Here is a 23956-nt window from a genome sequence, read left to right as displayed (position 1 = left end):
TTTGCTCCAGAGCCATCCATTAAGAACTGTTTGTAGGACTTTTCCTAGAATTTGCAACTTCTTTTGGAGTGCTAACATGGAATCCATTCCAAATGTTCAAATTAGTGAACTCTCTTTCCAAAATTGCAAGTTTTTTTAAAAACTAACTTCATTAACACTAAAACATTGGATTTTCGTGAAAAGTAAAACTTAAAGTTCATTTGCATGTCGCAATGATCCAACTATATGCATAGTGTAAATGGTGTTTATAGTGTACCAAGAATAGTGACCCTCTTTAGGTTGAAACTTGAGATCAATACACCCCATGACACTCCATTGTGAATTATTCAATTAATACAATTTTGTTGAGGTTTGAAATTAACTGCATCAAAGCTAGAATGTGGAAGCCCCCATTCTAACATCTATTCCATACTTTGGAGTGTGAAGTTTTTAAATAAATGGGAAAGCTTTTGAAATGTCTTATCATATGCATGCAAAAAGTGTAATATCCACATGTTCCCTTCACAAGAAAAAAAAAACATTTTCTTTTAGTTAATACCATGAGAAACTCTTGGGAATGACTTATAGGAATGAGTATGCATTCAATCCCTATTCATCAAATGAAGCACTCACTAAGAGATCGAGCACATTTTTCTAGTTAAATGAACCTATTACAATGCTAACCATTGAATGTTGTACATGCCAATCTTGCAGGTTATTTGTCCTGCCCAAGATTCTATTAAGCTAGGATGCTTCTTCTTCCATGCAAGTGGTGACTCAAAAGCATACAACTATGCCTTCAAGAGGACTAGACTGGGTCGAACTCGTAGAGGGAATATTAGCAAACAACACCAAAAAAAATTTCAAGCTACTCCTAAAGGGATAAAACGGGTTCATACATAATGGCTTTTATGAGTAACCATGATCATCAAGTATGTTCTCCCTCGATAATGCTTTTATCAATCCTCATCATCACAAACATCATCAACACCATCATCATTGTCATCATTATTGTCCTTATCATTAGCTCGTCATCATGAATACAAACATTGTTGCCATAACACCCGAGGGCAATTATCAATAAATTCAACAACCAATTAAATCATATGTTAGTATGTTTCAAGCAAGTTGTCACTATGACACATGGAATGGATCAAATATGTTTTAGTAATAAAAAGTTGGTACCTATTTGTAAGAAATACCAACTTTGAAATCTTTCTTAGATGAAAGCATCGCTAACTCTAAACTTTTTCATATGTAATTGTCTTTACCTTCCACAACACCATATACTAATATTTATTAATCGTCACTTTTAGCCACAATGGATGCATTAGACCAAAGTCTCATTTGAAATTGTAATGTTGACAAAGTATGCATGTTTGACGAGAACGTATAAATCAAGTCATCTTGTCTTGAATCAATTACTACTTAAGGAGGGTCAAGAATGAAGAAATAATATAGCATGTGTTTAAGGATGCATGAAATTTTTTAAGAATAAATCATTGACATCTTGCTAAAGCCAATTTATAAATATTGTCTTTATATTTTGAATTTTCACACTTAAGGGTTTGAAATTTGGCATTACAATTCATAATATAAAGAATATTACTATACTAAAATGAAAGAGATAATTGTACTATTATGATTTATCAAACAAACCATATCCACTGTGCTTATTTCTCACATTGTGTTCTCATCTTCTCTTCATCATGGCTTCCTATTCTTTGAAGTGTTAGTGTAGACGTACATGTGCATAAAACTATCTACAACAACTTGTTCTTCTCATCGGAGTCTTACATCATATAATCCAAATTAATCCTTTGAATTTGTGATTAAGAAGTTTCTTTAGAATTTTCTATGCATGAGATTATATGGGAAAATCCTACTTTTACAAATGTATTTTTTCTTTACCAATCTTTGAGATGATGATCTATTTTATGTTTTTCATATTTGAAACAAATATGGCACCTAGGTATTTAGGAGGCTATACCATGGAAGATCTATAAATTACTTAGGGATTCAAAGGGAGCACTACTCTTACACCTCCACCATTATAGCTCCATTTCTAGCACCTCTCTTTATAGGGCACTAGAAGAGGACTTTTCCTATACATGAAGTAGACACACTTGTTGTGCTAAGAATTGCTCTTACCCGTTCAAGATCGTGAGGCGTATCTTAATCAGTGTGTCATGTGTCCTTGCTCTCAATGTAAGTTAGCAATTAGACGAAAACGTCAATTGTCTATGGAACACATACGACGCTTCGTGAGGATACCTAAGTCTTTGTATTGGGTGGGTCACTCAAAGTATATCAATTAGTATATGATTCTCATTAAGAGGTGAAGCTCAATATTTGTAAATATTTTGTGGCCCACCAAAACAATAGTTTCACACTCATGGAGGCAAAGTAATGGACATCATGCAAATATAACTTGGTGGTTCTACATGAATCCTAAAACATATAGGAATATGTTACATCTACAATTGGCATGGTTATAACATCAACCTTTCTACTTTTCAATTTAATCTCACTATCTTAAGAAGAAATCCATTTTTCATAGAATCTTTGTGATGAAGAACAAGTGAGCACAAACAAAGAGGAAGGACAAGCTACAAATGATTCAAGTGAAAATAACTCATCGTAGAGAGAATTAGAGAAAAATAGAGCAAGGTACCTATGAAGATGGCAAGAGGGTGAGAGCAATGCAGAAAGCTCTTACAAAAAAAAACACATAGAGTCTAGTTCATTATCTTGGGTCCTTTTCAATAGGAAAATAGTTACTTCTCAAGTATCTAATTGCTTATGAGATACACCTTCTACAAAATCGTTTGCTAGATTGTACACTAGGATGCCATTTTCACACACACACACACACACACACAAATTGTACTTAATCTATAATCAATACATATATGCATAGTTGATATATATTACATATTAATACTTATTTTTAATGTATAATTACAATTAATTTATTTTCTAAAATAATTATAATCATTGATATACATAATAATCACTCATAATAAAAAATACATTTTGATATAATAATTAATATATATGTATATATCATTATATGTATTATTAATATATAAAATAATAAATAATTACAATGATACATATGATATAATTGTACATTAAGTAAATAATATATATATTAATTATAGGTACTAAAATATTTTTATAATTTATTATATATTAATTAATTAATATTAATATATTAATTAATTATTAAAAATATTTATAATATATAATTATATAATAATTAATAAACAGATTGATGTATACACGTATATTGTATTATGTATATGTTAATATATAACTATAGTCTATAATATTAAGTTACGTATTATCATTTTATTATGTATAATTATATTTAATGTATTATTTATGTTAATGATAATTGTAATATATGTACTATAATTATCATTAATTTCACATAGTTAGTTGAATATTAATGAGTAAGTATTAATATATCAAATAATTATTAATTAAAAATATAAATATATTTTAATTAAGATATTATATATAATTATGTATATATTATTAATTATTAATTATATGAGAGAGAGAGAGAGAGAGAGAGAGAGAGAGAGAGAGAGAGAGAGAGAGAGAGAGAGAGAGAGAGAGAATAGAAGGAGGAGGAGGAGGAGGATTTCTCAATATAGTTTATGGGTTGTCAAGTTTATGTGATGTTATTGCCTCATCATACATGTGAGGATAATATGCATGCTAGGATAAGCTTAATGTGAATAGAGTCACCATCACCATTAAATGTATTTGTCTTTGAGAAACTTTGAGAAATGGTCATAAGGTTTCGTTGGAGATATATCTAGGCTTGATCTCATTAATGTGGGTCTTTTTCTCTATATATATTAGTGAGTGCCACATTCCTATATATTGTAGTTTCATGCATTCAACATTGGATTAGTCTAAGTTGCCAAAGCTTTCCGAGTTCAAATTTTGTTTCTTATATCAATCTCCCATGAATTCTTTTTCCACATTAAACGTGCTTTAAACCTGATGCGAAGATTCGGAATACATTGGCATGAAGCATTCGGAGAATCTAGGTGCAGAGTGCATATTATAGGGATAATAGGATGCCCTTTCTATCCACAATTGCTACATTCTAGAATCTTTGATGCAGAAAATGTCATTCTTTTGAGTTGCAAAAAGGTTTGAGACATTTTTTTATTTTCTTATCTTTTCCAAGTAAAGAGCTAATGACTCCTTTAAGGGAAAGACTAGAAAGTTGATAGCTAGAGTTAGATATCATTTTCTATTAATATTGCAAATAGTACCCTTCTCATAAAAAATCACCTAAATCTTATTCATGATATGATGAGACCAAGAGAAAGTATACATTTTTCATAATCTAGTAAAAGTTGTTCAACTAGGACTTTCTTATGAGTTCATTTTTGAAGTTTTTGAGCATGCTTCATTAATTTTCTTTAGTTCAACCCATGTTTTCTTTAAAGTCTTATTCAAACACATGTGGTAGACTTTTTTTTTCTTTTAAGGCTTGAAATTTGAAAGATGGAATATACATCAAGATTGCATCCAAGGTATGAACTCATCCACCCATGTATACACCCACACACTCAACCACTTGGGTTGTAACCTGTTGGTAGTAGATCACATTTATCCTAAATGAATACGAACATTAAGTCTTTTAATTCAAAATTTGTGATTTGTTTAGTATAGAATCTATATATATTATCATTTTGATTATGGCTTAGGTAAATACCGAATCTCCCAAGAAGCTTTTGAGCCTAAATTCCTTTCAAACCAAAAAATTGAATTTGGCATATCTATTCATTAAACAGACATGCAAATTCTCTTTTTCAAATCACTCACACACTTACTCTCTCTCTCTCTCTCTCTCTCTCTCATATGTGAGGTTCCCACTCATCTCTCTCTCTCTCTAGACTAAAAGACATGAGTGTTGTTGACTACCTTAGTGGCATAAGAAATGCATATCTACTAACAAGGCATTTCTTCTCACCTTCCGTGTGGCAAAACACACTACCAAGATGAGATCCATATCTTGCTTTTGCTGATCACCAATTGTTTTGCTGCTACAACAAATAGGAAGTCCACATGTAAGCTTAATAGTAAATACATTATAATAAAAGAGCGGCATGCTCTCCGTATCGAGCTATGTGCTAATAGATCAAATTGTACTGGTAGACCTCATGTTGGTTCTCACTTTCACTATTAAGCCGACGACACTCATGTGTTGATCTCTCTCTCTCTCTCTCTCTCTCTCTCTCTCTCTCTCTCTCTCTCTCTCTCTCTCTCTCTCTCTCTCTCTCTCTCTCTCTCTCTCTTTGCAACAAGCTATTGGAGAAGAAAAATCCAAAATAGAGATGAGGCATTTTCATAGTTAGAGGGTAAGAGGGGGTGTGTGTGTGTCTTTCTCTCTCCCTCTTTGTGTGTATAGACCAATCATGGCCCTCTATCCCTCCCTTTGTCCCTAGTGAAAGAGAAGTAGGTTGAGGTGTAGAGCAAGTGTTGGTGGAGCCAATTGAGGCGTAGAGCGCTTGGAGGTGGGAGTGGTAGTAGGCAACCAAGTCAAATTGGAGGATAGTGTGGCGATGTAGGATAGTGCTCTCTCTCTCATAAATAAGGGCATGAAAATATTAATAGGCAGGGGTTGTGATGGAGAGGTGGACAAATAGGTTAGCAACTAAAGTCAAAGAGGTAGGCGCCGATGATTGATGGAAGAGAGGTGGGTAGTGATGATAAGTGGGAGATAGCGGCTTCATGAGGGAGAGGTGAGCATCTAGGAGGCATAGGAACATGGTAGTCTATATATATATATATATACATACACACACACACACACACACACACACACACACATATATATATATAGAGAGAGATAAAAGAAGATGATGATGATGATGAAAATGAAGATGAAGAGAGAGATTGGGGAGAAAAGGATAAACACAAGAGAGAGAAGAGAAAAATAAGACATATAGGAAAAAGGAGGAGAGAGAGGATAGGGAAAAAAGTGAGGGAAGCAAAGTTGCCATCTAGCTTTCCTTGCAAAGCCACTTCATAGTAGTTTCACACGATAGTGTAAAGATATCATGAAGGAGCTAAGTATTCCTCACACACAAGGAATGCTAGTAATACATTTAATTCCTTATACATGAATTTACTAGTTGAAGTATTCAATGACACATGTGCAAATTAGGTAATATTATTCTTAGGAAATTTTATTTATGCTAAGCAACACTTATAGTACCAAGAAGCATTTAGCAGAAGTGCAACTAGTGGGCCTCCCTATACTCACAACATTGAGGGATGAGGGGTTTGGTGGTGAAGGGCCCCCCATTTATGGCAATTGATGGGCTTGGGTAGAAGGAGCAAAAGTTGATTGACTAAAGGGTGTGGAGATGATCCATGTGGCTGGTGAGCCCTTGGCATTTTCAAAGCAGGGGAGGTGATAGGTTGCAAACCAAGCAAGGACCTCAAGGGGTGATGATAGTGGTGAAGAAGGGGGGTGTGGTTAGTGGGTATGGTGAGGCCCTTAGGGGATATGTGGGATCCCCCTTCCACCCATTTGGGGCTTTGTAGGTGTACCATGACATTGGAGCCAAACACACCTATATAGAGAGTATTAATCACTCAAGCTCTACTTGGGATGTGCTCTACATATCACTACTTATGCTCAATGATGAACTCGATGTCATGCCCCTGACACAATGTGAAAAACCATGGAGTGCATCATCATCTGACTTTCTTATTAATCTAGAGAGTCAATGTCATCTTAGTCATTAGTGCTAGTGTCCATAGTATGGCTAGTTCCAAAATATGGGATTTTTGGACAAGTTTAGCCTATTTTTGATATTTTGGATATTATTTCTTGTAAACATTCTAAAAAGTTATAGAGAACTTCTAGAATAGGGTGATATGTAAAAAGCAAGTGGCTTTTCAACCATTTTTGGGAGATCTCATGCAAAAAAGAAGGGGCTTTCGAAATCGCACAGCATGCAATCGCACTCTGAAATGGGGAGAAGAAGAAGGAGTGATCTGGAAGAATATTGAGAGTAGGTGTCCTGCAGTTTTACCCCCTTTTCAGTGCCAACACAACCATCAAATTTGAGGTTTGAGCAACAGAGAAGAAGTTAATGTTTGGTGCACATTTTTTGTCTACCATGGAGCTCCAAGAGATCTAATGCTTGGAGATTACTTTCGAGTAGTCCCAGACAAGGATTTTGTTTATCTTCTTAGGTTCTATCAATACATAGTGTTTTGATTCATTGAGCTTTATCTTTATCTTGTATACCTATTGTCTATTAATTTTCTTCTCTTCTATCTCCTATTCTCTACTTCATTCTCTCCCTGATCCATAGTGGATATGACCTTTTGACTAAAACCCTTGTGACACCACACATGTGAAGTGTCATGAGGGTGTAGCCCTAAGATTTGCCTATATATTGTACCTTTCTATTAAATGGATACAAGGATTTCTTATAAAGATGTTTTGTATCCCTTTCCATGGAGCATTTCTATGCCTTTTGATAGGTTTTCATTTGAATTTCCATGAAGGTCCATAACACTTAGTATTAGGGTAACCCTATCGTGGAGCAAACTAGCTTGATAAGGGAGCAAGTCCATGGTCACAAAGAAGATCCTAACGGAATGAGAATTTGACCCATATGTACCAACCAAGAGAGCAAGTCCATGGTCACAAAGAAGATCCTAACGGAATGAGAATTTGACCCATATGTACCAACCAAGATGTGGAGTTGTGATGCAATAGGGATACATGGCATGCCATTCGAGACAACAACCACATGGAAATATCTCAAGCTCTATAAGGACACTGCATTCAAAGAGGAACCCAAACTATACCATTGGCTCAAAGCTGGATACAAGAAGAAAGAGCTATTGCTTAAATAGATCAAGAAAACATGGGAGACAATCAAGAAACTAAAGAATCACAGAGGAACTGAGCTGTTGAGAAACTTGAAGAAAAAAGCTAAATATCTAGATAAAGTCCTAGAGGAGGTCAATTACCAATTGATCATGATGCATGAAAGAGCCAAGGAAGTAAAGATGTATTGAGACTAGGAGATTGCCTTTAGATAACAAGAGTTGGCGAAGCCATACCTAAAGTAGATGAGAGGTGACAAAGTCAAAGAGTGAAGTGAAGCCAACCAAGCAACAATAGAACATGGAAGAGAAGCCAAAGGGAGAAAGACGTGACATGTGAAGATGAGTTCAAATCAAAAGAAGATGAGAAGAGTATTGGCAACTAGAGATAGACTACTACCCTAAAGACTATTATGAAGGACCTAACTACCCGAAAGGAAACTAGCCCAAAGAAGGTGAATAATACTATCCTAAAGAATACCCCATCAACTACCACCTAGAAGCAGAATAGAAGGAGAAGGATGGAAGATAGATGTTAGGTCAAAGCTAGAAAATATCATGAAGGACTTAGGCTACAAGGCAAAAGATGAAGATAGGTGTAGATGGGCCCTCATACCCATATGTTGCAACCCAACTTAAAGAAGAACAAGTGCTAGAAGAAATGAAGATAGAGAAGGGGGAGGAGATGCTCGACTACATGAATCAAGAAATATCTTTATCCATTGAGATTCAGGGTAAGGCCAATATTGTTCCCTCTTTGGAGACATGAGATGACTTTGATAATGAAGATGATGAGGAAGTTTATGAAGAAATAGATTGAGGATGGAGATGAATAAATAGACATAAAAGATGAAGATGGTAGGGAAAAGCACCCTCGGCAAAAGGGAATCATCTACATGGGGCCAACTCTTCATTGTGCAAGTGTGACACCCAAACCTAAGAAGTTAGGAAGAAGAAAGAGCAAGTAAAAATAGGTGTAGGAGGCAACTTAGAAAAACAAGCATGTAGAGAAAAAATCCAAAGGGAGAAGAAAAGAATGAGAAAGAAACTAAGTTAGAGCATGAAGAGCAAGTCACAATAGAGCTAGGTATGAATGCCATTGAAGAGAAGATGGAATATGAGTTAGACAAGAAGGTGAAGGAAGGAGAGGAGTAAAAGATAGACCTAGAAGAAGAAGGCTAAGAAGAAGAAGGAAATTAAAAAAAATGTAAAATGAAAGAAGAAAAAGAGAAGAGCAAGATGAAACCAAGTACCAACAAATATATGGCTAAGAATGAAGCAAACCATGCATTTGATCCAAGGCCATAACCTACTGACTTAGATAAAGGGAGTAAATATATGCACTTCAATCTTGAGGTCGTTGTCCCAACCAAATCAGATAAAGGAAGGAAACATTTGAACTTCAACAACATATAGTTATTTGATACTCCTTTGAACCCAAAGGCATCAATAATTGTGTGCTCAAAATGATGGAACTAGAGGAAGTCTTGAAGAAGGAAGAGCATGAGGGAGTGATCGCAATATGGTCTCGACCAAGGTAACTTAGTCTCATGGTAGGGAAACTTGCTAGTTGAGCCTTAGAGACCCTCCAACTCTCCATTAAGGGTGAAGGTCTTTGGACTATGGAGCCTATTGGGACCATACTCAATGTTGGTAAGGATTGAGATCTCAGCTTTCAAGATGCAAGTAGTGCAAGGCAATGTCATCTCAATCCTATGGATCCATGATACCCCAACCACTTCAAACATGGACATCACCCCAAACACCAACTTGATACCTCTACTTGTGATGCTAAAAATCCAGTCAATAAGATGACTTCATCCATATCCCCCAAAGAAATTCAACTCAAAATGAAGTTGAAAGGAGACAAAGGAAAGGTGCCATGCAATGGGTCTACATCTTCCATGCAAAGAGACAAGCTGCACAAACCTACTTATCCAAAATTAAGGTTTTAAAAAAAGATCTGAAAAAGAGGCCAAGGAAGATAGCCTAAGTACTTGAGGGAGTGCTCACAATATGGTCTATCCAAGATAACTTAGTCTCATGGAAGGGAATCTTGCTACTTGCGCCTTGGAGAGCCCTCTAGGTCACTCTTAAGGTGAACATGTTTGGACTATATATGGAATCCATTGGACCATACTCAATGCCTTGAGATCTCAACTTTCAGGGCACAAGCAATGCAAGGAAATGTCATCCCAATCCTACAGATCTATGACACCCCCAATGCTTCAAATATGGGCATGACCCCAAACATAGGCATCACCCCAAACATCAACTTGATACCTCTACTTCCTATGCTAAGAACTTGGTCCAAGTGTGATGACTTAGCCCATTACCCCCAAAAAACATCAACTCTAAATGAAGCTAAAATGATCCAAAGGAAAGGAGCTATACAATGGGGCTTTTTTTTCTATGCAAAGAGATAAGCTACACCAACCTACTTGTCCAAAATCAAGGCAACAAAGAAAGATCTAATGAACAGGCTAAGGAAGATAACCCAAGTACTTGACTTAGCAATGATGGAAAATCATCTTGGCAAGCAACCCAAGAGACCCAAGTCCCCAAGTCTCTTTGAAAAAGGTAGAGAACCAAAGGGAGGGGATGCACAAGGAGAAACCCAATGGACTACCTCCGTCAAGGCATGGCACACCATGGTGACAACCAAGCCACCACGCCTTGACATAACACAAAAACCTAGGATCATGCCTACAAAGCTTGGCATGCAAAGCCATAAGAGCCAAGCCAAATAATTTTAAGACTTTGAATCCTCCACTCCTAAAATTTAATTGAGTTGTGAGTGGACTTGAATGAAAATCAATCAAAGAAAAGAGTTTAGATGGGTAGACACTAGTCAACTTGATAGGAAAACTTGTATTAAGTCCCCCAAGTCATAATACATTAAAAACTAACTAGCTTGATGGTAAAGGTTATGTTAAGGTTGCACTAATGAGTCAAGTCCTAGATTGGCAAATATTAGCTAGCTTGATAGAATGAGCTATGTCATAAGCCTTAAGTTGTTGAGAACAGTAATCCATTGTGCAAGGTGAGTTTGGAATCCCCCTTTTCTCCCTTTGGGGCTTTGTAGGTGTATCATGATGTTGGAGTTAATTACACCTATATAGGGATTACTAATCACTCAAGCTATGCTTGAGATGTGCTCTACATGTGATTCCCTATGCCTAGTGGTGGTGAGCCCTCACATGTGCATGCCATGAGGGTGTAGTCGTGAATGTGCCTACATGTTGTACATTTGTATTTCATGAATACAAGGATTTGTTATTGATATATTCTATGTTCCTTCCTGTTGTGCCTTTTGATAGGTTCTCACACTTCAAGTCCTGGAAAGGTCCATAATGGTTGGGGGGCCATGCTAATGCCCCCCCCCCCCCCCCCCCTATAGTCAACATAACGGCAGGGGTTAAAGAAACCTTGCACATATGGTGGTTCATGGGTCTAGGGAGCCCCCTCCCACTTTATACATACTATATAACTTTTTAATAATAATAATGATAATACTAATATTAACAAATTACTATAATAATAACTATGTAAAGTATATATATTAACTAACTAAGGTGCTAACTCCTAACCTACATGACTCATCTAAAATTTGTGCACATTCACCTTTGATGATCAAATTGAAACTCATCCTTTAGGTTCTCATCTTTTCATGTGAGTTGCACTATTTTGATTGATGTATCCCTAGAATTTTTAGCATGAAAAGGATACTAAATATTCTTTGGTTTATGCTGAATAACAATAGTAATGGTAGCCCTCTATTTGGAAAATACACTATGTGTACATAGTCGTAGCTATCCTACTACTGCCATCACTAGCTCGATGGTTGCTCCAAATCACACCATAACTATTGGGATTAGTAGTTTATGATTCATGTTGGAACTCAGCTTTGACTAGTAGAGATGGAGAATAGTCCATCATCATTGGTGCCTTGCTCAAATCTCAACATAAGGGTCCTAAACCATGTGGTTATTGTTATCAACATGCCTTCTCTTAGGCTTGCTCAAGTTGAAACCTCTCTTCTAGAAGAAGTGAAAGGAATGAAGTTCAACCAAGAAGTCAATAAGGCACCTTAAGCTAAAGCTGCCTATATCAAATTCAAAAATTCAAGGGAAGACAAGACAATCCATAGTGAACCAATTGTGTGTGAGTTTTGTCATAAGGCTAGCCACAAGCATACTTCCTCAAATAGAAATCTGCATGCGTGGGGTGTCATGAAGGAAAATACAACATTAATATTTGCACCTTGGATTAATTCCAGCCTTTGTAAATTTAGCTTTAGCCTATGTGTACATGTGTGAACAGCCCTTAAGTTTGGAAGAGGGTTAGAATAAAAGGGACTAGAGGCCAAAGGCAAGACATCTTTTGATCATTCAATAATCTTGGCTTTACCATTTTCTTGGAGTTAGCTTCTTTCTAGCCTATGAAGCACTCAGCCATGGCCGTCATGTATTCTTGAATCCCCAACCATTAATACATGATGAGGATGTCTTGGTGCAATAGATTTGTTAATTCTTTGTTGTAACTTAGTTAATTTTCAATTTCAGTTAGATTTCATTACATGGTTGATTGCTTTCATTACATTGGTATCAGAGCCATAGCTTAGATCCTTGCAGAAGTCATTTTCAAGTACTAGATTCAGTTTCCTAGGCTAGAGAGAGCAAACCATAGTTAGGAATTTGAGTGACAGGACTTAACAGGACATGAAGATTTCAAACCGGAGTTACATGTGAAGGTCTGCTACAAACAGGGATGAAGATGGTGATTCTTGGCATTACCAATGGAAGAAATGGAAGGCTCCAGCCAAAATAGCAGGACGTGATCAAGATTGAGCCAAAATTTGGGGTAAGTGTACAAACAAATGGTAACATGACATTTTAACTGTGGTTACTTTTGAGAAGGAAGGGTTTCTTCTTCCCTTTCCTCATTTCTTCAAGCTTTCCACAAGAATCCATGGCAAAGACAACATCAGATCTTCTCCTTCTCACTTCTATCATGAGAATGTGTTGGATGACCTCTTTCCCTGCCTCAAGAGCTTCAAGTGGAGTAGCTAATGTAGCTACTTAGCACCATTGCTGATTTCTGGGACGTGAGTATGTACTCACGCTGTTTGCGCCGCCAGTACATACTCTTATACTGCGTGATCAAATTTTAGAGTAATGATGCCTCTTGAGCCTTGCTATTGATCTTCAAACCTTTGGCAAGTGATCTTTCACCAATTTCTTCAAGATCCTTATTAGTTTGGAGTTTTCCCTCTTCTTCAAAACCCTGGTTATGGAGTTTTATGACAGTTCTGGACAGCACTCAAATTTCTCAGATTTCTTCATCAAGATCAAAGGGTTTTTGCTCTATTATACTCCCTGAGGCCTCTACATACATCCTAGTTCCAACATTGACTGATCTTGAAGCTTGAAGCTTTGTTGGAGCTTGGATATGGAGATTGCAAACTCTATGTGTAACAGTTTGGGACAGCATTAAAGATTCCTGAAATTTTTAAAGTAATTCATGGGGCTTTTGTGGGCAAAGCATCTCTGAAGCTTCCTCAACCATTCCCCCTCAAGAATCCATCAACATTGAACCGACATTGAAGAGATTGAAGCCAATGGAGGTCTAGGTGTTCAATGGACAGCATGAAGCTTTTATGCCATAAAATTTTGGCATTCCCTCTCAAATTTCGGGATCTCTTGGACACATTGAAGCCCTCTCTATTACCTATTGCAACCTACTTCAAGTAGAGAAGGTAATCGGTCTTCATCAACCCTCATTTGGAGCATTCATGGGGTCATGGAGCTTTCATGGAATTCATGAAGCTGAAGCTTATCAAGGAAGGGATTATCCTTGAATATTGAAGATCTCTTGGACTGATTTTGCTGGATTATCAAGCTCAGCTCACCTATGTCAAGCATTATGGATTGAAGGTCATTCCATCAACAATGCTCTTCTCCAATCAATTAAATGAGGTACTCTAATCACTCTTAATTTCTCTTTACATCCAATTGTTGCTGATCTTATTTCCAATTGCTGAAGAGAAATAAGAGGATTAATGAAGCTTTCATTCATAGCCTAATGCATTACATGAAGCCTATAGGTTATGTCAGTCATTGTCTTTACTAAACCTCTTCAATTTACTGAAATGGCCATCTCTAAATGCCTCAAACTCTTCCATAATGAATGAGCATTACCCATCTATTTCCATTCACTGAAATCAGTAATTTCTTGAGCTTCATTACTCAATCTTTATTGCCTAACCCTGACATGAAATTGATTGCCTATTTTGCCTCTTGATCATAAGAAAATCATTACCCAATTGGTAAGTGAGAAAAGCTTTGTAAGTAGTGAGTCACTGCTGAGGTAAATACCTCCCCATTTCTCATTTACATTTCAGCCTTTTCAATTCCAATCTTGCATATCATGAAAAGGGAAAATGAAAGGCAATTGTATTTCCTTCCTATTCCATGCATATCATACTGATTTTTAGAGCTAGAATTCACTTGCCATGTACTTGCCCACGAGGAAAAGTGGATGCCGGGCGAGTCGGTAGGACAAAAGAGAGGTGACCCTCCCCTACCGACGAGGACCCTGAAGGGGAGCACAACCCGGTCCGAGAGGGAACTTTGCAAACCCCTCGGGTCTCGGATCCCACGTATTTTCAAGTTTAGGTGCAGGTACAAATCTCAAAGGCACTTGAAATCAGCCTGCAGCATGAGTTATGGACAGTGAGTTCTTGTGATATTGGCAAATGTATGGTATGGCAAATGTATGAAGACATATGGCTACAGTAAAATGTATGCATCCTATGGTAAAGACACTATGGTTCAGCATTAAAGTTTGGAACAGAGTATGTATACATACCCTCATTAAAGATTGCAGTCTACATTGAGTTAGACAGCCATTTTACTGGTCACAGATGTCATTTTCAGTATGGGCAGACTTATGAGACTCTCCTACAGGGTTATGAAGTTGGTACATGCTTGGTATTGATGGTACAAGCCATTAATTGACTAGAACAGGGTATTCACTGCCTGCAGGAATTTTCAGACAGCAACAGAAAATCCCTTACAGAAATTTCTGTACTCATCCATTTTCTGCACTTGATAGATCATTGGATAGAGGGCTCTTCAAGCTTTGAACAGAGCCAGAGACCTCGTAATTTGGAGCTCTAGAAGTAAAGATAATCAAGTTTTTCTACTACAGGAAATTCAGGACAGAAATCAACCCATGGCTAGGAATAAGAAGAGAGACCCTGTTTTGGATACTATCAATGAAGAATTGAAGGAATATCAGCAGGAAAGGGATGAACATCAACAGGAAAGGGGTGAACATCATGACACTTCTCAAGATGCCATTTACCGAATGCATTATGAGAACGATGAGGTCGATGCAAGCTCCACTCACTCCCCTACCAATCAACCCATAGAGACGTCTCATATCTCAATGAATTCAAATAGTTTTCAACAATTGTCAAATGACATAAAGGATATGAAATCAGGTTTCGAGGGTATGAGGTTGGGTATTGACAAGCTTGTAGCACTTCTTGGTGAGAAAATGTTGCCTACAGCTGGTCTTAATATCCCACACCCGCATAGGGCTGAAGAACCACCTAAACCACTTACTCCTAAGGTGGTAGGCCAATTTGAAGTTGGAGAATCATCTAAAGCTAAGGATTTTGTTCATTCCACTTCACTTCAGCCACAATTCCATCAACAAAAGGGTCACTTTCAGCCACATGGGCAGGATCTTCAAGAAAGAGTGCAAACAAACTCAAAGCATGATGAAGACATCCATGGGTGCAACTCTTTCTACAAGCAATTTTACCCTCAAGCAAATGTTGGTGGCTATGAGCAAGTCCATGTTAATTCAGCCCCAAACTCTTATGGGCAGCCACATGGACATGTGAATTCAGCCCCAAATGCTTTTGGACAGCCACAACATAATTTCTCTTCTCAAGTGCAGGCCAATAGGCCAAGTCCCATGTCAAATCATGGTTGGAATCAGCAAAATAATGGGCAGCAACCACCTTTCAATTCACCGATGCATGGACAACCTCCCAATGTGAGCAACACATACTTTCATCCTCAAGGACATTGTTTCCAGCCACAAAGTCATGGTATGCATTATGGACAGCAAACTCCTTATGCACAAGGGCATGGAAATAATGAATATCCTAGGCAAGGACCTTTTGGCAATTCTTTTGGGCCACAAAACCATAGTGGGCAGCAGCACCCTAATGGGCAACCTCCTCAATACGAGAGAGAGTACAAGGAGAAAATAATTATCTCAAACTTCAAGGGAGAGAACCCTTCACCCACGGAGTTGGAGGAGTGGTTTGACAAGTTAGAGATGTATTTTTCCCTTTACCCAAGACCCGAGAATGCCAAAGTAAAATTTGCAGCCCTTCATCTAGAAGGCTATGCTCACACTTGGTGGAGATATATGGCAAGGATGGGACATGACTTCTTGTCTTGGGATGCATTGAAAAATGCTATGATTGAAGTCTTTGTTTCCCCTATTGAAAAAGAGCGGTTAGAGAAAAAGTGGTATGCACTTAAGCAACGTGGTCTCTCGGTTAGAGAGTACTCAAATCAGTTTTTGAACCTCTCGATGTATGTTCATGGGGTCTCCGATAGTGCCAAGTTGAATAAATACATATTTGGTTTGGAACCTACTCTTTCTTCTGAAGTTGGAGCCATGAATCCTACATCCCTACAAGCTGCCATTCAATTGGCTGAACGTTATGGGCAGAAATACAAGGGTTTTCAGCCAAAAACAGGGCATTCTTTTCAGCCTACGCAGTTCTCAAGGACATCAGGCCATTATGGGCATGCTAAAACTGATTTTCAGCATATTGGGAAGCCATCAAATACTTTCAGCAACACTTACAGCAAGATACCCACTTTTCCTACTGTGTTTGGGTCAAAACAAAGCAGTAATTTCAGATCTAATGCTGAAAATAGATTTGATGGAAAGAGGACTGATATAAATGCCAAAACTTCAGTCCCTACTCAAGGCAAACATGTATCGAATGACAAGCTCAAAGATATGTATGCTAAAGGTCTATGCTACAAATGTGGAGAGAAATGGTCACCCGATCATAAGTCCAAATGCAAGGCCAAAAATATAAAGATTAGCATGATCATCGAGGATGATTCCGATGTTGAATCTATTGAAGGAAGCTTGGCTCAGCTTGATGTCACAACAACTCAAGAAGAGGCGCATGAAAATGAAGAGAATGGCCATGATGAGTTCTATGATCCGATGGATGGGTTTCCTTTCGACCCGGGTGGTCATTATTTGGATGATTCATGGATTTATTTACATCCATCGTTATGTGCCATATCAAGTGATGCATGGAGTGGTTCAAGAGGGGATAATACCCTACGCCTTAAAGGTCAAATCAAGGGAAGGACCGCTCATATACTCATAGATACGGGAAGTACACATAGCTTCATTAATGCTAAGTCACTCAATGGGCTGAAACTGAATACGCATGAAATGCCTACATCACTCAAAATCCAAGTGGCAAATGGAAATTTTGAGATGAGCAATCAATGCTGTCCAAATGTACCTATCACCCTTTCCCCATTGTGCACTACATCAGTGAGCCTAATTGCATTAGAAATGGGTCCCATTGATATAATACTTGGCTGCAACTGGCTGAAATCTTTGGGCAGGTTTACCATGGATCTCAACAACATGGAAATGGAGTTTAAATGGTGTGGACAACAAGTAACACTACATGGAGCTGAAAAGAAAAGAATGGAGATGATCAGTCCCAAGAAGGTTAAGAAAGAGATAAATGCAAAGGTATGTATGTTCACCATTCTTCTTTCCAAGATTGAAGAGGATCAGCCCTCTTCTCCTACCAACAATATGGACCCATGTCTTTGTAAATTGCTGAAAGAATATGATGATATTTTTCAGCCACCTACCTCTCTTCCTCCCAAAAGAGAAGTGGATCATCCCATTGACTTGCTGCCCAATACAAAGCCCATCAACAAACCACCATATCGCCTCTCCAAAGTGGAAAGAGAAGAGGTAGAACGCCAAGTCAAAGAGCTTTTGGAAATGGGTCTCATTAAGGCAAGCCAATCACCTTTTGCTTCTCCAGTCCTTCTTGTGAAGAAGAAGGATGGCTCCTTTCGAATGTGCATTGATTACCGCGATCTCAACAAGGTCACTATCAAGAATAGGTATCCCATACCTAGAATAGATGATCTCTTAGATGAATTGAAGGATGCCAAGGTGTTTTCAAAAATTGACTTGAGATCGGGATATCATCAAATACGCATGAAGGAAGGGGATGAATTCAAAACAGCCTTCAGGACAGAGAGGGGTCTTTATTAGTTTATGGTTATGCCTTTTGGGTTATCAAATGCTCCAGCCACATTCCAGTCTCTCATGAATAAGATACTTCAGCCATTGCTCTTTAAAATAGTTTTGGTATTCTTTGATGACATTTTGATCTATAGCAAGAATAAAGAAGACCATTTGCATCATGTAAAAGAGGTCTTTGACATATTGAGGATACACAAACTGTTTGCCAAGGCCACTAAATGCTCTTTTATGACAAAGGAAGTGGAGTACTTGGGTCATATAGTGGGAGAAGATGGAATCAAAGTGGATCCTAAGAAGGTTCAGTGCGTCAAAGAATGGCCTACACCAACCAATGCCACTTCATTAAGAGGGTTCCTTGGTTTGTCATCCTTTTACCGACGGTTTATGAAGAACTATGCTCATGTTGCAGCTCCTCTTACCGATCGGCTGAAAAAGGAGGCCTTCTTTTGGGATGAGATCGCTGACAAGAGCTTTAATGAGCTGAAAGAATTGCTTGTTTTAGCACCCATACTAGTTTGCCCTGACTTTTCCAAGACTTTTACCATTTATGCAGATGCCAGTGGTAGAGGTTTGGGAGCAGTTTTGGTACAGGAGCATGGTGTCATTGCATTTGAGAGCAGAAAATTTGATGACAAAGAGAGAGAGATGCATGTTTATGAGCAGGAGATGCTTGCTATTTTACATGCAATCAAGAAATGGCACCACTACCTCTATGGGACACACTTCAAAGTCAAAAGTGATCATAGGGTTTTGAGATATTTTCTCTCGCAGCCCAATCTTTCTCCCAAGCAAAAGAGATGGTTGGCTACTTTGCAATCATATGATTTTGAAATATCATACATGGCTGGCAAGGATAATGTGGTGGCTGATGCGTTATCAAGAATGTGGGCATGCAGTCTATCTACTGTGTCCACCATCTATAAGGAGTGGATTGAAGACATTCAAGAGGAATATGTGCTTGATGAGCATGCTGCCCATATTTTACAGAAATTACAGCAAGGGTGTGATGCTAAATTTCCTAATTTCAAAGTGCATAATGGCCTCTTATGGTTTAAGGGTAAAGTGTACTTGATTCCTAGCAGTAAATTCAAGCTGAAGGTGCTTCAAGAGATGCATTCATCGCCAATGGCTGGTCACTTGGGCCTTTTCAAGACGTTTGATAGAGTTCATCAAAGTTTTTATTGGAAAGGTCTATGGAAAGATGTTAAAGAGTATGTATCTCAGTGCTTGGAGTGTCAGCAAAATAAGGATTCCACTCTATTACCAGCTGGTTTACTTCAGCCTTTACCTATACCTACGGGCAAATGGACAGATATTTCCATGGATTTCATAACGGGATTGCCTACTACCAGTCATGGATGGAATAGTATCTATGTGGTAGTTGATAGATTAACCAAATCAGCCCACTTTATCCCAACTAAAGTCCAATATTCAGCAAGACAAGTCGCCGAGCAATTTATGGAAGGTGTGTTCAAACTACATGGTATGCCTATGAGAATAGTATCAGACCGTGATTCGAAGTTTATGGGCAACTTTTGGAAAAGTCTATTCTCCTCTATGGGTACTTTCCTCACTCCTAGCACGGCCTATCACCCTCAGACTGATGGGCAAACGGAGAGAGTAAATCATTGGGTGGAAGTGTACCTTAGGCATTATTGTCATGACACACAAGCTTCATGGGATCGTTGGATCCACCTTGCTGAATTTTGCTATAATAACACGCATCACATGAGCATTGGGATGTCTCCGTTTGAAGCTCTTTATGGGTATAAAGTTCAACTTCCATCAGTTTTATTTCATGAAGACATCAACCCACAAGCAAAGGAAGAGTTGGAAAGAATGGAGTTGCTCATGAGGCAATGCAAGGACAGCATAAGGAAAGCACAAGACGTAATGAAGGTCTATGCTGATGAGAAAAGAAGACATTTAGACTTCAAGGTTGGAAATTGGGTATTTCTCAAAGTGCCCAAGACGCATTATGCTTCACTAAAGGGTGGAAATAACAAGCTTGCTCATAGGTTTTATGGACCATATTTGATTCTGGACAAAATTGGAGAGCTTGCTTATAAACTTCAGCTACCATCCTCCACTAGAATACATGATGTATTCCATATTTCACAGCTGAAGAAGTATGTGGGGCCCGATGTACAAGTATTGGAAGAGTTACCACCATTGGATGAGGCAGGACTGATCATATATGAACCTGAAAGCATTATTGGAAAGAGAGAGAAAGTTCTCAAAAATCGTACTCTCATTGAGTATCTTATTAAGTGGAAGAATTTTCCCATTGAAGAGTCTTCTTGGCAACCATCCACTTATGTCAGTAACTTTCCTTGGCTATTACAGGATGATATATGATGCAGTATGCAGCGACTGTGCAGAGACAGCTTGCTGTATGAAATTTCTGCAGACAATAAAACTGTCCTGACTTCATCAAAATTTGATTCTGATGTTATGGGGTGATGCTTGGGAGTGTATACTTCGTTTCCACACCTCGTACGCCTTATTTGGACCAATATATCAAAAGTTATGGCAGTTTTAGTGAATCAGCCCTGTTTGGACAGCAGCCAGTTTTCTCACAGTTTGGCATGCAAAAGGTCTTCTTTTCATGGACAGTGCTTTTTTATCATTTGGAAGATGAATGGGCATGATTACTATCATTCTTGACTTGGATATAGGCCATTACTTCTTGGTTTTGAGGACAAAACCATCTTCAGGAAGGGATGGTTTGTCATGAAGGAAAATACAACATTAATATTTGCACCTTGGATTAATTCCAGCCTTTGTAAATTTAGCTTTAGCCTATGTGTACATGTGTAAACAGCCCTTAAGTTTGGAAGAGGGTTAGAATAAAAGGGACTAGAGGCCAAAGGCAAGACATCTTTTGATCATTCAATAATCTTGGCTTTACCATTTTCTTGGAGTTAGCTTCTTTCTAGCCTATGAAGCACTCAGCCATGGCCGTCATGTATTCTTGAATCCCCAACCATTAATACATGATGAGGATGTCTTGGTGCAATAGATTTGTTAATTCTTTGTTGTAACTTAGTTAATTTTCAATTTCAGTTAGATTTCATTACATGGTTGATTGCTTTCATTACATGGGGGGAGGGGGGGTTCTACTTTCTTGGAACTTAAGGCTATAGTTGAGATTGATATCAAAGAGAAGAATCCAAATTCATACATGAATCAAGCTTATGCTCTCTCTGTATTCTACATTTGATTGTGTTTGTGGCATTGATTGGGTCCTAATTTAGTTCTTATTTGAGATATCAATATGTCCTATTCACTTTTCACACCTCTCTCTCTCTCTCTCTCTCTCTCTCTCTCTCTCTCAACTCCATGAGGATGAGAAAAAGGCATTAGAATCTTACCAATGTCTAGGGAGAAGGGCCACATCATGGAGGACATGTTTATATGTCCATCCAATCCCAAATGTACGCTATAGCTAGGTAATTAAATACTTTTTTTCCATTTTTTATTGATCACTATATTTTTTTAAAAGGAAATAAAAGTTCGTAAATTGCATATACTTGCATACATTTTAAAAATTGTATAAGCATGATAATGATCCTTATACCCATAATAGATGGAGCTTAGGCATGATCTCTCATGCAACATTGAAACACTCAACAACCTCCCATGAGTACAATTTGTCAACATCAATGTTGCAAGCTCATGCAACCCCACAATCTCCTATTACTACCATCACTAGCAGAATGGTTGCTCCAAATCACACCATAACTATTGGGATTAGTATTTTATGATTCATGTTGGAACTCAGCTTTGACTACTAGAGATGAAGAATAGTCCATCATCATTGGTGCCTTGCTCAAATCTCAACATAAGGATCCTAAACCATGTGGTTATTGTTATCAACATGCCTTCTCTTAGGCTTGCTCAAGTTGAAACCTCTCTTCTAGAAGAAGAGAAAGGAATGAAGTTCAACTAAGAAGTCAATAAGGCACCTTAAGCTAAAGCTGCCTATATCAAATTCAAAAATTCAAGGGAAGACAAGACAATCCATAGTGAACCAGTTGTGGGTGAGTTTTGTCATAGGGCTAGCCATAAGGATACTTCCTCAAATAGAAGTCTGCATGTGTGGGGGGGATTCTACTTTCTTGGAACTTAAGGCTATAGTTGAGATTGATATTAAAGAGAAGAATCCAAATTCATACATGAATCAAGCTTATGCTCTCTCTGTATTCTACATTTGATTGTGTTTGTGGCATTGATTGGGTCCTAATTTAGTACTTATTTGAGATATCAATATGTCCTATTCACTTTTCACTTTTCACACCTCTCTCTCTCTCTCTCTCTCTCTCTCTCTCTCTCTCTCTCTCTCTCTCTCTCTCTCTCTCTCTCTCTCTCTCTCTCTCTCTCTCTCTCTCTCTCTCTCTCTCTCTCTCTCTCAACTCCATGAGGATTAGAAAAAGGCATTAGAATCTTACCAATGTCTAGGGAGAAGGGCCACATCATGGAGGACATATTTATATGTCCATCCAATCCCAAATGTATGCTATAGCTAGGTAATTAAATACTTTTTTTCCATTTTTTATTGATCACTATATTTATTTAAAGGAAATAAAAGTTCGTAAATTGCATACACTTGCATACATTTTAAAAATTGTATAAGCATGATAATGATACTTATACCCATAATAGATGGAGTTTAGGCATGATCTCTCCTACAACATTGAAACACTCAACAACCTCCCATGAGTACAATTTTTCAACATCAATGCTGCAAGCTCATGCAACCCCACAATCTCCCCTACATGTGATTTAATGTAAGAGGGGTATCTCAATGGGAGGTTGGATATCTTGTATAATGTACCTTAGTCCAACCTTGACATGGCCATTGCAACATTATGGATGCAAACACATAATACCAAGTAAATGTAGCTTTGATTTTATTATGTTACTCAAGGGTTGATACTATGCTACAAAGAAACCATGCCATCATTAAACTATCTTGAGAATACCCATACCAAATGTTAGATTATGTTTAAATATCAGTGCTTACATAAGCATTAAGCCTTAGTAGTAGGGAAAAAAGAATAACATAAAATAAACGAGAAAAATAGCTATATTAGTAATAATACATATAGTACTATTATAAAGATTATAAACTCTATAAAAATGCTTAATCATGATGAATCATATGCTCAAATGACCTACAACCATAGGATCTTCAAGAGAATATTAAAATCTTCTCCTACTCCATTTCTACTTGCCTTTAGGCTATTTCCAACAACTCAGATAACTCCTCAAAGAACCCTCAAAGAAGCTCCATAATTTCCATGAGTTGATGTAAAGCAAAAGAGGAGGGTAAAGCAAGCTTTTAATAGAAGAAAATGGCTAGCCATAATATATCAATGGAGGTAAAACTAAATTTAGCTCTCCAAATCTTACGTAAACTAATCCTAGATGAGTTCTCTATAGTCCAATCGTCTTAAACAACCTCTCAATTAAGATGAAAGGTTGAAATTTAATGTATCGTCTGCTTGAAACATGAGGTAGCGTTTGCATTAGGGCCAAGATGCATAAAATTAATGGCACTTTCTTGAATAATTGGATTAAGGAAAGAGCCAATGAAAGTTTTCCATGTGTGCAAACATATGGTATTCTTATCTCCTAACACCATATTGGGGAATATGGGAATTTCCCATAAGTTTGGGACACGTGGTCAAATCTTTGGATTTGTCATAACTTGAACACTATAACTCCAAATCAAGCG

At 37.7% G+C, this 23956-nt stretch overlaps 1 protein-coding gene across 1 annotated transcript in view; it reads left to right on the top strand.

Moving 5' to 3' along the window:
• Positions 1 to 23956, top strand: part of LOC148038336 (uncharacterized) — a 29625-nt gene that overhangs the window by 1581 nt on the left and 4088 nt on the right. The gene's annotated exons all lie outside the window — the stretch shown is intronic.

Source organism: Lygodium microphyllum, chromosome 3 (assembly GCF_053477565.2).
Source record: "Lygodium microphyllum isolate KBCC chromosome 3, Lygodium_microphyllum_v1.1.10, whole genome shotgun sequence".
NCBI lineage: Eukaryota > Viridiplantae > Streptophyta > Polypodiopsida > Schizaeales > Lygodiaceae > Lygodium > Lygodium microphyllum.
Note: the sequence above shows the minus strand (reverse complement) of the source record. Positions and strands in the feature narration are given on the sequence as shown.